General features: G+C 36.6%; 1 long non-coding RNA gene across 1 annotated transcript; it reads right to left on the bottom strand.

The window, feature by feature from the left end:
* Window positions 1-419: 419 nt before the first annotated feature.
* Window positions 420-7,304, bottom strand: LOC311606890. Its single transcript, XR_014782449.1, has 2 exons — window positions 7,096-7,304; window positions 420-543 (listed from the first exon to the last, which is right to left on the bottom strand). It is a non-coding gene; the product is annotated as an uncharacterized lncRNA (long non-coding RNA).
* Window positions 7,305-12,519: the final 5,215 nt, after the last annotated feature.

Genomic DNA, 12,519 nt, shown 5'->3' with positions numbered 1-12,519 from the left:
TACAGGGTAACCATACACACCACTTCACCCATGGAAGTTCTGAGTGTTATGACTATAAGACAGTTTTAATTACTAAATTTCCCATCTGCCCTTTCCCTATTAAAACTGACCTGATGTGCTTGAAAAAGTATATAGGCACTCCACACATGGGAGTGAGGGATTTTGAGTGGGAAGGAGGTGCAATAAAATTCGCATCAACACCCTTTATTGAGATTTAGTAAATATTGCATGAGGTCACCTTCAGAATAGCTCAGTGCCATTGAGTAAACTACACTCTGAGCCCACATATCCTACCGACTAAGAGGATTAATTTTTACTTCATAGCCTTCCCTCAAGCATTGAGTTGGACTGTATATGCCATCTTCCAGCAACATTGGCACCCCACAGGCATCCAGGGCTCTGTGAGTCTCTGTTTAAAAAAAAAAAAAAGGAATTTTCGCAATGATGGTGGAACACAGCAGGGTGATGAAGGGCACTGCTTTCTCTGAGGTTTGATGTTTAGATAGTTGTTTCTCTGCAGAAGATACTCAGCACACAGAGGTTCTAAGGAAGGGAAAAACCAAAACAAACATGAAAGTCCAGGTAGGTAATGCCTGTGCTAATGTAGAAGAGAGACGACAAAGTACTGCCACTAAAGATGGAAAGCATATTTAAAAGTCTTGGTCACATTCGTGAATCTGAACATTTATTAGGTAATTAGAAGCACTTTAAGTAATTATGAAGAAAACAATGTTAGGGAATATGACTGGGGGTGGAGAGGCACAACTGTAAAGTTGTGTTTATGTCTGTTTTTCATTTTTGGAAACAGTGGAGAACTGTGAGGAGCCAATTGCTATCTATGTATTGTTAGACAGGTTAGGGGTTTATCTTAGTCTCACTTGCTGTGAAGAGACACCATGACGAGTGCAACTTTTACAAGCAGGCATTTAACTGAGGACTTGCATACAGTTTCAGAGGCTTAGCCCAATATAATCTTAATGGAGCCAGACTTAACGTTAGCAGACAGACTTCATTCTGGATCAGTAGTTGAGAACTGCATTCTGAGCCACTTAGCAGAGACAAAAACTGGTCCCTGTGTGGGCTATTTAAACTGCAAAGGCCATCCCTAGTGACTCACATTCTCCAAAAAAGGGCTAAGCCTCTTAATCCTCCTGATCCAAAAAAAAAAAACCAGTTCTAATCTCTGATGACTGCTTAGTCAAATGTATGACACATGGGGCCATTCTTATGTAAACCGCCCCAGGAATCTTTGCTTTAAAAACACAGCATAAAGAAACCCTGAAATACCACACAAATCCATACTGATATTTGGCTAGTAAGTGTAATCAACAACATTTTTAGAGTATTTCTTTTTTTATTAATTAATTTATTTATTTGGATTGTAGCCCCCTCCCTCCTTTCTCTCAGTCTCAGCCTCCTTTGAACTTGGCATTTTTAATGATCCATGTCGAAGAAGTCTGTTCTCTTAATTTTAGAACTTAAACTTTTTAAAAAGACAGAGAACAATGCCATACATCTTGTTATTTTATTTTATTTTATTTTATTTTATTTTATTATTTTTCTTAGGCACTGTCTCAAGTAACTCAGGCTGGCTCAAAATTCATTATGTAGCCACAGCTGCTGTTGAATTCATGCTTTCTCTGTCTCTACCTCCCAAAGATAGTATGTCTCACTACATTACACATTACACTATTCTTATTTTTAGATTGGTAAACTGTATCTATTTACCATGTACAAAGTGATGCTTTGTACATGGTATGTATATAGAGCTCATAATGTATGTATACAAAATGACTAAGTCTAATTGATTGACATTGTATTAATTGACATGGATACTGAGTCTGTGGTGACAACGTTCTCCATCCACTCAACACTTCTCAATAACAATATCAGTTATAATTGTATGTTTCACAAAAGATGCCTTATTTGTTTTTACTTCTCCACCAGAACTCTTCTACCATCAGATCAACATCTTTCCAAGCCCTTGATCCCCAGTCATGCTCGCCCTCTGCCTGCCATCTTTCTTTCTACTATGGGAACACGTTTTCTAGGACCCCCCACATAAGGATGATTGCACAGGATTTGTCCTTTTTGCTACTTAAAGAACAATTTTACTCTTTGTGTTTATCTTTCTTCCTATTCCAAAATAGTCTTTCTTGATACTACAGTGATACATTAGCAGGGGCCACTTTAAAACACATATGTGCTCATCTATTTTCTACAAAGTATATAAAAATTATCAAAGTCATCGATTGTAGTGAGGTTCATACATATTGTTAATACAAACTGGCAAATTATTTTTGCTTCAGTATAACACCCATAAAAAAACAGTGGGAAAAAAATGAAATAGACGAAGCTGCCTTTGCTTGTCCTACTGTCCTGAGCTATAAACCAGCTGGAAAGCTGCGATGAGTGGATAGGGATACGCCAGGAGCCAGCAGCAATGAGAAGGTTCTGAAGACGACACTGAGATGGCAAAGATGTGCTGCTGACATGGATCACAGGAGATAATATGTCATTCGTTTAGTCGGCAGTAAATTCACTTGAGGGGGAGAACTTTATGCATATTTGCTAAGTATTTCCCTAAAAGCTATAGGAAATATTTCAAAGAAATAACAGATGTTGGATAGAGAAAGATAGTTGAAGGAGAAAACCAACTACCAGAAAAATTACTTTTTGGAAACTCACAAAATTTACCTTCTTTTGGACAAAATACTTCTCTTTCAGAAGTTAATAGGTACAAAACTTCCATCCATTGTTACCATGTTTGACATTAGGTGAAATCATGAAATTTCCTGAGCCTAAATTAACTGTGTTAGACATAGTTACACCAGGTTTGCCAGATTCAAAGTATGGAGGAAAACCACAGTGGATTCTATACGGTAGAAACAGAGAAATCAAACAAGGAAGAAAAGAGATGGGTGGAAAGCATTTCAGAAAGGCAAGGATGTAGAAGGAGTGAAAAAATAAAATATCTTTCATAATTTTGTATAATATAACCAATGCACACCAATCCCAGTTAAACAACACTACAATGTTTTAATTAAACCACACAGTTAATTTTACTGTGACAGAGGATCCCTAGAGCTATGGTGTGGGTAAAGCAAACAACAGCTCTCGTGATCTTTGTCTGGTCTGCACATCAGAAACACGTATCCAAGGAAAACTCTAGCAGCTGTGGAACTATGCCACAATTTTTACAATCTAACCTTGGTTTAACACGATAAATCAACAGGAATTATTGTCAACACAAAGACACATTTGACAAGAAGTGATTAACAAAAATATTTGCTAAAGATATTTTTAAATATGGCTAAAAATTAGTCAGAGTCTATTTTCATTCATTGTTATTTATGCTTAGTATATTATGTTTTATTTATTTGTTTAATGAAAATAGTTTTTTTAGTATAATATTTTCCGGTAACAACTCCTCTGAACTCCTCCCACTTCCCCAGCCACTAAAACCCGTACTCTATAATTGTCTCTCTCATTGGACAACAAACAAGCATCTAAATAATAAAAATCAAATAGGAGAAAACAAAGCGTGTGGGGAGGGACGAAGGGAGGAGGACCAAAGAAAAAGCACAGGAAACACATGCAGATTCTGAGACACAATCATTCCCACATGCAGTATACAAATAGAAACAGAATCAGAAACCATAAACATATAAGCAAAAGACATGTAAAGAAGAAAAATTGCCCAGATAAAGCCTTATGAGAAGTTGTTTTCAGAACTACCATTGAGTTCATTTTTGTTGGGTATCCACAGCTGGGCAAGGGGCCTGTCTTAAAGTGTCATTTGTATACCCAGTAAGAGTCTGTAGGTGATAACTGTTTTTTTACCTTTTGAGCAACTGTCAGTTTGTGAGAGTATCCGAGGTTAGGAATGGAAGCTTTGTCCACTTCCCCTCTCAGTGCTGGCACTGTTTCTGGCTTAGACCAGTGCAGGTTCTGTGCGTGCTGCCACAGGCTCTCTGAGTTCATATGTGCATCAGCCCCGTTTGTCTCTAGAAGGCCTTATTTTCCATCCACACTAGCTTTCATAAACTCCCTCTTTGCTTATGCAGAATCACCTGAGCCTGGGCCATGATGGAAGAGATTGAATGCGGACATTCCATTTAGGACTGGGTGTTCCAGTGTCTCCCACTCTCTGCGTGTTGCCAATCTCTGTATTTATTCCCGGGTGTTGCAGGAAAAAATGGAACGACTGGAAATGCATGTGATTGAGCATATTTCCAAAACTCCCAAAGAATCAGTAAAAGGTATTACGTTGAAGGAAAAGGGGGGAAAAAAGGAAGGTAAGGAAGCAGGCTGAGCAAGCCATGGGAAACATGCCAGCAAGCAGTACCCCTTGATGGCCTCCAGGTTCCTGCCTGGCACGAGTTCCTGCCCCCACTGCCTTGGTGATGAGCTCTTATGTGGAACTATGACCTGAATAAACCTTTTCCTCCCCAAGTTGCTTCTGCTGTTTCATTGTAACAATAGCAGCCCTAACTACGACTGGTTTCTTTCATATATTTACACACTTTATGAAGTTTTTACTGTATTGTTTCCATACAAACAACTTAAATGGTCATTTTTAGCTGTCTTTCCTTTATTTTCTTCCCTGCCACAATTTTCCCTCCCAGCTCCCTTTAGTTTTATGTACACACATACATACATACACACACACACACACACACACACACACACACACACACACGCACACACACGCACACACGCACACACGCACACATATACATATATATATACATAAAACCTCTTGGTTATTTCTCATGAGTATTAATTAGACTTGTATGAGCTCTGTTAAAATACATTTATGCTAGAGTATACATTTCTTGTATGGCTAGCACTGATACAGGAAAATCTATTTTTGTTCTTTTATTCTTTGATAATTTGACACGTATAAAGGATATTCTAGCCATACTCACCCTCCCACCCTTTCTTATCCTCCTCATTTCACATCCCAAATCCTTCATCACCACTGAGCCTCCACCTCACATTCATACTAACTGGTTTAATCATTGTGATGCTCTTGTTTATATGACCATAGTGATAGGATCTCATGGCTGCACCTTCTCTGTCATGGCATAGTGGTTCTCTGGCTCTAACAAACTTTCAGCCATACCTTCTAGCATGTTTCCTGAGCCTAAGGTGCAGGATTGATTTGTAGAGGTATCACTTGGAGTTGTTTACTCCACAGTTATTTCTCTGTGTTTTAACCAGAGTGAGCTTCTGCAATTGTCTCCTGAAAAAAGAGGTGGTTGTATTGGGATTTTGGGGTTTTGTTGTTGGTTTGTTTGTTTTGTTGTTGCTATAGTTGTTTTGGTTTCCTTGAGCTGTGAGGCCTATGCTAATCTAAGAGCAAGTACTCACAATGCAGTTCGAAATTACACTTGTTTAGGGAAGAAAAAGTGGGGAGTTGCTGTGTTGACACAACCAAGGATGAATTCCCTCCTAGTGAGTGGGTTTTATGTACAATTAGACAGCTGTTGGTTGCCAAAGGACATAAGTGCCACCATTGCTTTAGTGGGGATACCTTATCATTCTGCTCATTGACTTAGTTCTCAGGCATTGCTGCTAAACAAGATATTGATTGCTTTTCTCTCCCCGGCTGCTTTCAGAGTACCTTCCAGCAGTATGAAAGATCATACTCATGGAGAAGAAGTCTGGCTTTCTATATAAGCCTTTCAGTTTCATCATGCAGTGGCACAGTAGCTTCTTGTCTAATTCTTCTGTCTGTGTCTGAATATTTGTCTTATTTTCATTTATAAATCTTTTTAAGGCGTGTATCTTTTTTTAATTTATTAATTTATTCTTGCTACATCTCAATGGTTATCCCATCCCTTGTATCCTCCCATTCTTCCCTCCCTCCCATTTTCCCCCTACTCCCCTCCCCTATGACTGTACCTGAGGGGGACTTCCTCCCCCTGTATATGCTCATAGGGTATCAAGTCTCTTCATGGTAGCCTGCTATCCTTCCTCTGAGTGCCACCAGGTCTCCCCCTCCAGGGGACATGGTCAAAGGTGAGGCACCAGAGTACGTGAGAAAGTCATATCCCACTCTCCACTCTATTGTGGAGAATGTTCTGACCATTGGCTAGATCTGGGTAGGGGTTTAAAGTTTACGGCCTGTATTGTCCTTGGCTAGAGCCATAGTTTGAGCGGGACCCCTGGGCACAAATCTGCCTATCATAATGTTCTACTTGTAGGTTTCTAGGGCCCTCTGGATCCTTCTACTTTGCTATTCTCCCATGTGTCTCTCATCTAGAGTCCCAATCGGATGTCCTCCACTCTGTCCCAGTTTCCTGGTGAGTGAAGGCTTTCGTGGGACATGTCCCTTGGGTTAGTATGCAGATATAAGTGAGTATATACCATTTGAGTCTTTCTGCTTCTGGTTTAACTCACTCATTATGATCATTTCTAGTTCAATCCATTTGTCCACAAATTTTGGTAATTCCTTGTTTTTAAGCTGAGTAGTATTCCATAGTGTATATGTACCACAGTTTCTTTATCCATTCTTCTACTGAGGGACACTTAGGCTGTTTCCATGTTCTGGATATTATGAATAAGGCTGCTATGAACATGGTTGAGCAAATTTTCTTGTTGTGTGCTGGAGCATCTTCTGGGTATATTCCAAGGAGTGGAATAGCTGGGTCTTGAAACTATTCCCAATTTTCTGAGATAGCACCAGATAGATTTCCAAAGTGGCTGTACTAGTTTGCATTCCCACCAGCAATGAAGGAGTGTTCCTCTCTCTCCACAGCCTCGCCAGCATATGGTGTCGCTTGAATTTTTGATCTTAAAGGCTTGTATCTTAAAAGCCCACTTTTCATATTTTTCCCAGTATCTCTAAAACTCTTTGCTTTGAGTGTGTGCAGAAAGCCACTAAGTTTATTAAGAATAAGATATGAGATACCAAAATGCTAATAATCATAATCAGTATTGAGGCAATTTCAGTTAAGTCATTTGGCCATCATTTTTTTTGCTACTATTTTCAAGCCATCAAAGTAGAACCATCCAGAGTCATAACATCTTGTATTATGGTATTTCCCATCCTTAACACTCTCTTTGAGGACTTCCCAGGTGACTTACCAAATCTGGTGGCTTCTCAGTTTGTCTGCAACTGGAGTGATTTCTCTGTCCATTATAGTCATGCCATGTGCTGGAGTGCCAAAATGTTATTTTTAAACAAAATCATACGTGTTTGATTTTTATCAATGAAGACTCAGGAGTCAGATGCTGTTGAGAAAGCCTACTAGTTCAGGGAGAAAGAGAAAGTACCCAGATGACCCTCCTACTCAGCCAACATTCCAAAAGGAAAAAAGAAAAAAGCCCCCTCTTCTTCTCTATGATGTCTTAAAAAATTCTCAAATGGAACGTCTCTCCTCTCTGTTTCCTAAGGCAGAAAACAACCATGAATACAGGTTTTTATATCTAATATAAAACAGCAATAATTATCACTGAGTCTACAATTATAGTTGCAAAATATTAAATAATTTGTTAGTCAATGACTACTGCATATGAAAATAAATTATAATAAACTAAGATATTTCTTAAGAAGTACAAGATGTCTTAATGAGAGAAGCATAATTATTCTTTTGACTTGTAAAGATTTGTTTTTAACTTTTATGTATTTCTTTGGGTATCTGTGGATATGTGTGTGTGTGTGTGTGTGTGTGTGTGTGTGTGTGTGTGTGTGTGTGTGTGCTTCAGGAAGCGGAGGCATTGGATCCACCTAGAGCTGCATCTACTGGTGGCTACTTGCTTCTTCACATGGTGATCACAGTCATATTTAGAATGCTTGCAAGAATAGTATATGTTTGTAACTGCTGAGCCATCACTCCAGGCACTGATTTTAATTATTTTACATGAAATATTTTATATAGTTAAAGTTAATGCTGAAGGAATCATCCAGTTACTTTAAAAAAAATGCTACAGTATACCAACAAAGTAGAAATGTTGAATACATTTTTGTCTTTGAGTAATTTTAAACACAGTGACATATGAGAGCAGATCACTGAGAACTAGATAACTTGATGAGTAAGGTGGGGAAGAGATCATAAAGATACATAGTAGCCATGTGTTTTTTGAATACTTGGCCTTTCATTGCTAAAACTGTTTGGGGAGGATTAGGATGTCTGGCCTTATGGGAGGAAGTGTGCAACTGAGGGTGGAATTTGAAGTTTGAAAGACTTAACCCATTCCTAGTCTCTTCTCTCTCTCTCTCTCTAAATATAGACCTACCTACCTACATACAAACATGCATACATATATACATACATACATACATATATACATACCAGTCCCTCATAACTGTGCCTCTAATAAAAGATCTTAGCTATTGTTCCAGCCCTATCACAGACTGCCTGCTGAAATACTTTCTCACATAATGGCAACGGATTCTAGTTCTCTAAACTCTGTGGTTCAAATATATTTTTCTTGTATATGTTGCATTGGCCAAGGTTACTTATCACAACAATAGAAAATTAACTCATATGTTGATGGCTAGTCTCCATTGTCAACTTGATTACATCTAGAATTAACTAAAACTTAAATGGCGGTGCATACATGTAACGATTTTTTTTTCTGAGTTAAATAATGTGAAATGGAAAGATCTATTTCTAATGCAGCTTTTTTGTGGTGGGAGGATAAACCTTTAATACAGATTTTTAGGAAGATACAACTTTAATCTGGACATTTGATCTAGACGGTTTCTTCAGCTGGAAGCCTATATAAAGTACATTGAAGAAGTAAGCTATCTTCCTGCATATATGTATTTAAGTATGTATGTATGTATGTATGTATGTATGTATGATATTCATCTATCTATCATCTATCTATCTATCTATCTATCTATCTATCTATCTATCTATCATCTATTTATCTTTTCCTGCTTGCTCTCATCCTCAATAGCAAATCCATTTCTTCACTGGCATTAGAGATTACTTCTTCAGCATTCTGGAGTATACTGAAGACCAGCTGAGACATTCATTATTATGGAATAAACTACTGGATTCTTACACCTTCCAATCACAACCAGCCATTGTTAGATTAGCTGGATCATAATTCATACATCATCTATCTATCTATCTATCTATCTATCTATCTATCTATTTATCCACCTAGATAGATACATTTATATAGAGAGATTGATTGTATAAGTTTTCTAGAGAAGTTACTCTATAGAACACTAATTCTTATAGATAAAAAAAGGAAAATCACATGATTATAGGAAAACATTAGAGGTATTATCTTTAGGATAAGAAATAAGGCAATGCAATTCTCGTTTATTTAGTAGATTACTACATTTTCTAGAAAATCTTTTTAGGATAAGCAAAGGCTAGACATACTACAGGAAATAGGTTTAGCTAACAGAATTTATGATACATCTAACTGAAAAATATAGCAGTCGCAAAAGACAGCCATGAGAAATCATAAATGAGAGCACAAAGCTATCTTTTGGTTTAACTACTAAAATTTTTGTATACGGGTAATTTTAACTAAAAGACATATGATACCCTTTAGAGAAGAGATAGAATTATAATGTGCCTAGAAATTTATGAGCTAAGAATATTCATAGAATTCACAGATGAAGCTTTACAACTGCTGTAATGGAAATGGAAGTTAAAATTAATACATGAAGAACTATTCCACTTATCATTTTGAAATGTCAGATCTCAGGAAATTAATCTATAAATAAAATTCAAATTAAATGCAGTCTGGATATTCTGAATAACTATTAATAATATCTACTAAAAATAAATATTCTGGGACCAGTAAGATGGCTGAGTATGTAAAAACCCTTGATTCACAAGCCTGGGTTCAATAACCTAGGAACATCCATTTCCTGCAAATTCTTCACATGTATAATGTGACACATGCATGCTCAGAATCTTACAGGGCATTCACATGCACTATACTCATTTAAATTATTGTTAAAAAGATATTCTGTTTCTTAATAAAATACATTCACATGATATGTATGAGTATGAAAAGGTTTTACTTTTAAATATGAATAAGATGGAATATATCTAATTGCTAATGCTTTACGCACTTTATTATATTTCTTCAACATTTTAGGAATCTAGACAGCTTATGAAAGCATAGCAACAAAGGCAATAATATTTTAATTTCTGGGGATTAGAGCAATAGAACAGACTTTGCTGTGGAGTAAAAAGTCCTCTAATAAGTGTTTGCCTGGGTCACTTTACATTTGCTTATAAAATAATAAGTGGTTTTGTGTTGTTGTTGTTGTTGTTGTTGTTGTTTTGTTTTGTTTTGTTTTCTTTCTTTGTTTCTTTCTTTCTTCTTCCTAGAGCTTAGAGCTTTAGATTAGAGTCCTTTCTGTAAGACATGATGTCAGAGTAGTAACTGAAAGTCGCATCTTGAGCCACAAGCATAAAGCAAAGAGAGCCCAGTGGGAATGCCATAGCTTTGCAACCTCAAATCCCTCGCCAGTGATACACCTCCTCCAATAAGGCCACAGCTTTGAATCCTCACCAGACAGTTCCATCAACTGGGGACCAAGCATTCAAACATATGGGTCTAAATGGGCCATTTGCACCATTATAATGCCTCTTTTTCAGATTTGGTTCTGGTTCATTTGTAATAGAAAAGATCATAGAGGATGTTAGAGTTGAAAAATGTTAACAAGGTAAGCTTATTTGTTCTTCCAAAATAGGAATCATTCCTGACAGCAACTCATGATGTTTTTGCCCTAAAATAGTGTTAATTAGAAATTAAGAGAATATAAAGTAAAAAAGGTGGATTAGCTATGGCACCTACCTACCTACCTAGGTTTTACCAAGCACTGTCCTTCTACACAGGCTCACACCTCAGCAACCCCACCACGTTAGGGGTGTTTACATATCCCTCCGCTCCTAATGTACTGCACCACCCTTATCTTCCACTTAAAGTGGGGCATTTTCTAGATAGTCTTATGGAATCATGGACTATGCAATATTTTGGGACTTGCTATTTTCCTTAGAAATGTTCATTGAAATTTTTACATGTGTTTTTTATTATTTGATAAATATTCTTGTATTGCTACCAAATACCAGACTGTACAGATCTAAGATAGGTGATCATATACTCATCCAGATGGTAATGTCTTGGGTGCTACCAGTTGGGACAATGGGGAAGACATCAAATTTTAGTTATAACAAACATCTTTAAGTCATTTTTTAAATTTCTACAGCTCTAGTGCTATAAGGTAAGACTAACTTTAAATATTTAAAGTACTGTTCTATATAACTCTAAGTTCATTGTAAAATGCTTTAAGTTCTTATATTTTCACCAACAATGAGTGACCGTTTGGAGAAATCTGCATTTTATATTTAACCATTCTAAGTGTGCAGTGATCTTACTGTTATTTTGTTAGCAATTTCTTGATGACAAATGATTTGGGGATCATATTCTATGCTTATTTTATAGCTGTGTATCTTTGTCAAGAAATATGTTAAAGCCTTTTGCCCATTTTTTCATTTCTCCTTATTTTTCCATTGCTGTGATTTATGCACCACCTGTAAATTTGATATCCAAGATTTTTAACAAGTGTTTTAGAGGCATTATTTACCATTTAAATATTTGTTTTCATGTTCTTCACTATCTATCTTAGTCTATGTTACTTATCATGAGACCAACTTGGTCAGTGTTTCTTTTTACAGTCTAGTAGTATGGAGTTGGCTACCATTTTAGGATATGAAACCCAACAGGAAACTCCAGACCCATCCTATTATCTTCTAGGAAGGTATAATTTTGTGTCTTACATATTTGGTCCTATGGTGCATTCATAGCTATATGCCAATAGTTTCTTCCTCTTGATATTTTCCTTGACACTGAACCTATTTATCTGAATTTATTTAAATAACTTACACAATCAGATGATACATTGCTGTGTAAGGTATAAAAGACTGTCATTTTAGAGAGGTCGTTGTACCAAGCAGGTGTTTTATTTCCTTTTCAATCCTCCTCAAATAACAACAAAAATTATATTTTAAAAGTAGACCTATACAAATCCTGAAATCCAAGAAAAGACATAGCAATCTCCATTTTTCAGAGTTATTAAGTTTAATATCATGTTAAAGCTCCAAAATGCAGCTGGGAATTCAGCATGGATAATATGTCCTTGTCAAACAACTATCCTGAACAGATTTTACTGAGGATTCTGAAAGTTCTACTAAAAATATCTGCCCCACTTTTTTTTTTATTATACTAAGCATACTTGACATAAGCATGTATTTGAATGTAAAGTGTCTCTCTGTGGGGGTACAGGCAGTACTTTCAATAGGTAATACAAACTCATCCCAAAGCCAGCTCCCTGACTGACATTAGAGAGAATTCAAAGATTGTTCATGATCTATAATACATAATTATTGTCAGTTGACTATTACCAGTATTAAACCTAGCTTTAAAATGTTTGATTAGCAGAGGAAAAGAGAATCAAAGTACTATGAAGTTAGAGGCACTTATGCTGTGAAATTTCTTTTTTTTTAAGATTTATTTTATTTATTTATT

The sequence above is a fragment of the Acomys minous genome, assembly GCF_964271855.1.
Source record: "Acomys minous genome assembly, chromosome: 10".
NCBI classification, from domain to species: domain Eukaryota; kingdom Metazoa; phylum Chordata; class Mammalia; order Rodentia; family Muridae; genus Acomys; species Acomys minous.
Note: the sequence above shows the minus strand (reverse complement) of the source record. Positions and strands in the feature narration are given on the sequence as shown.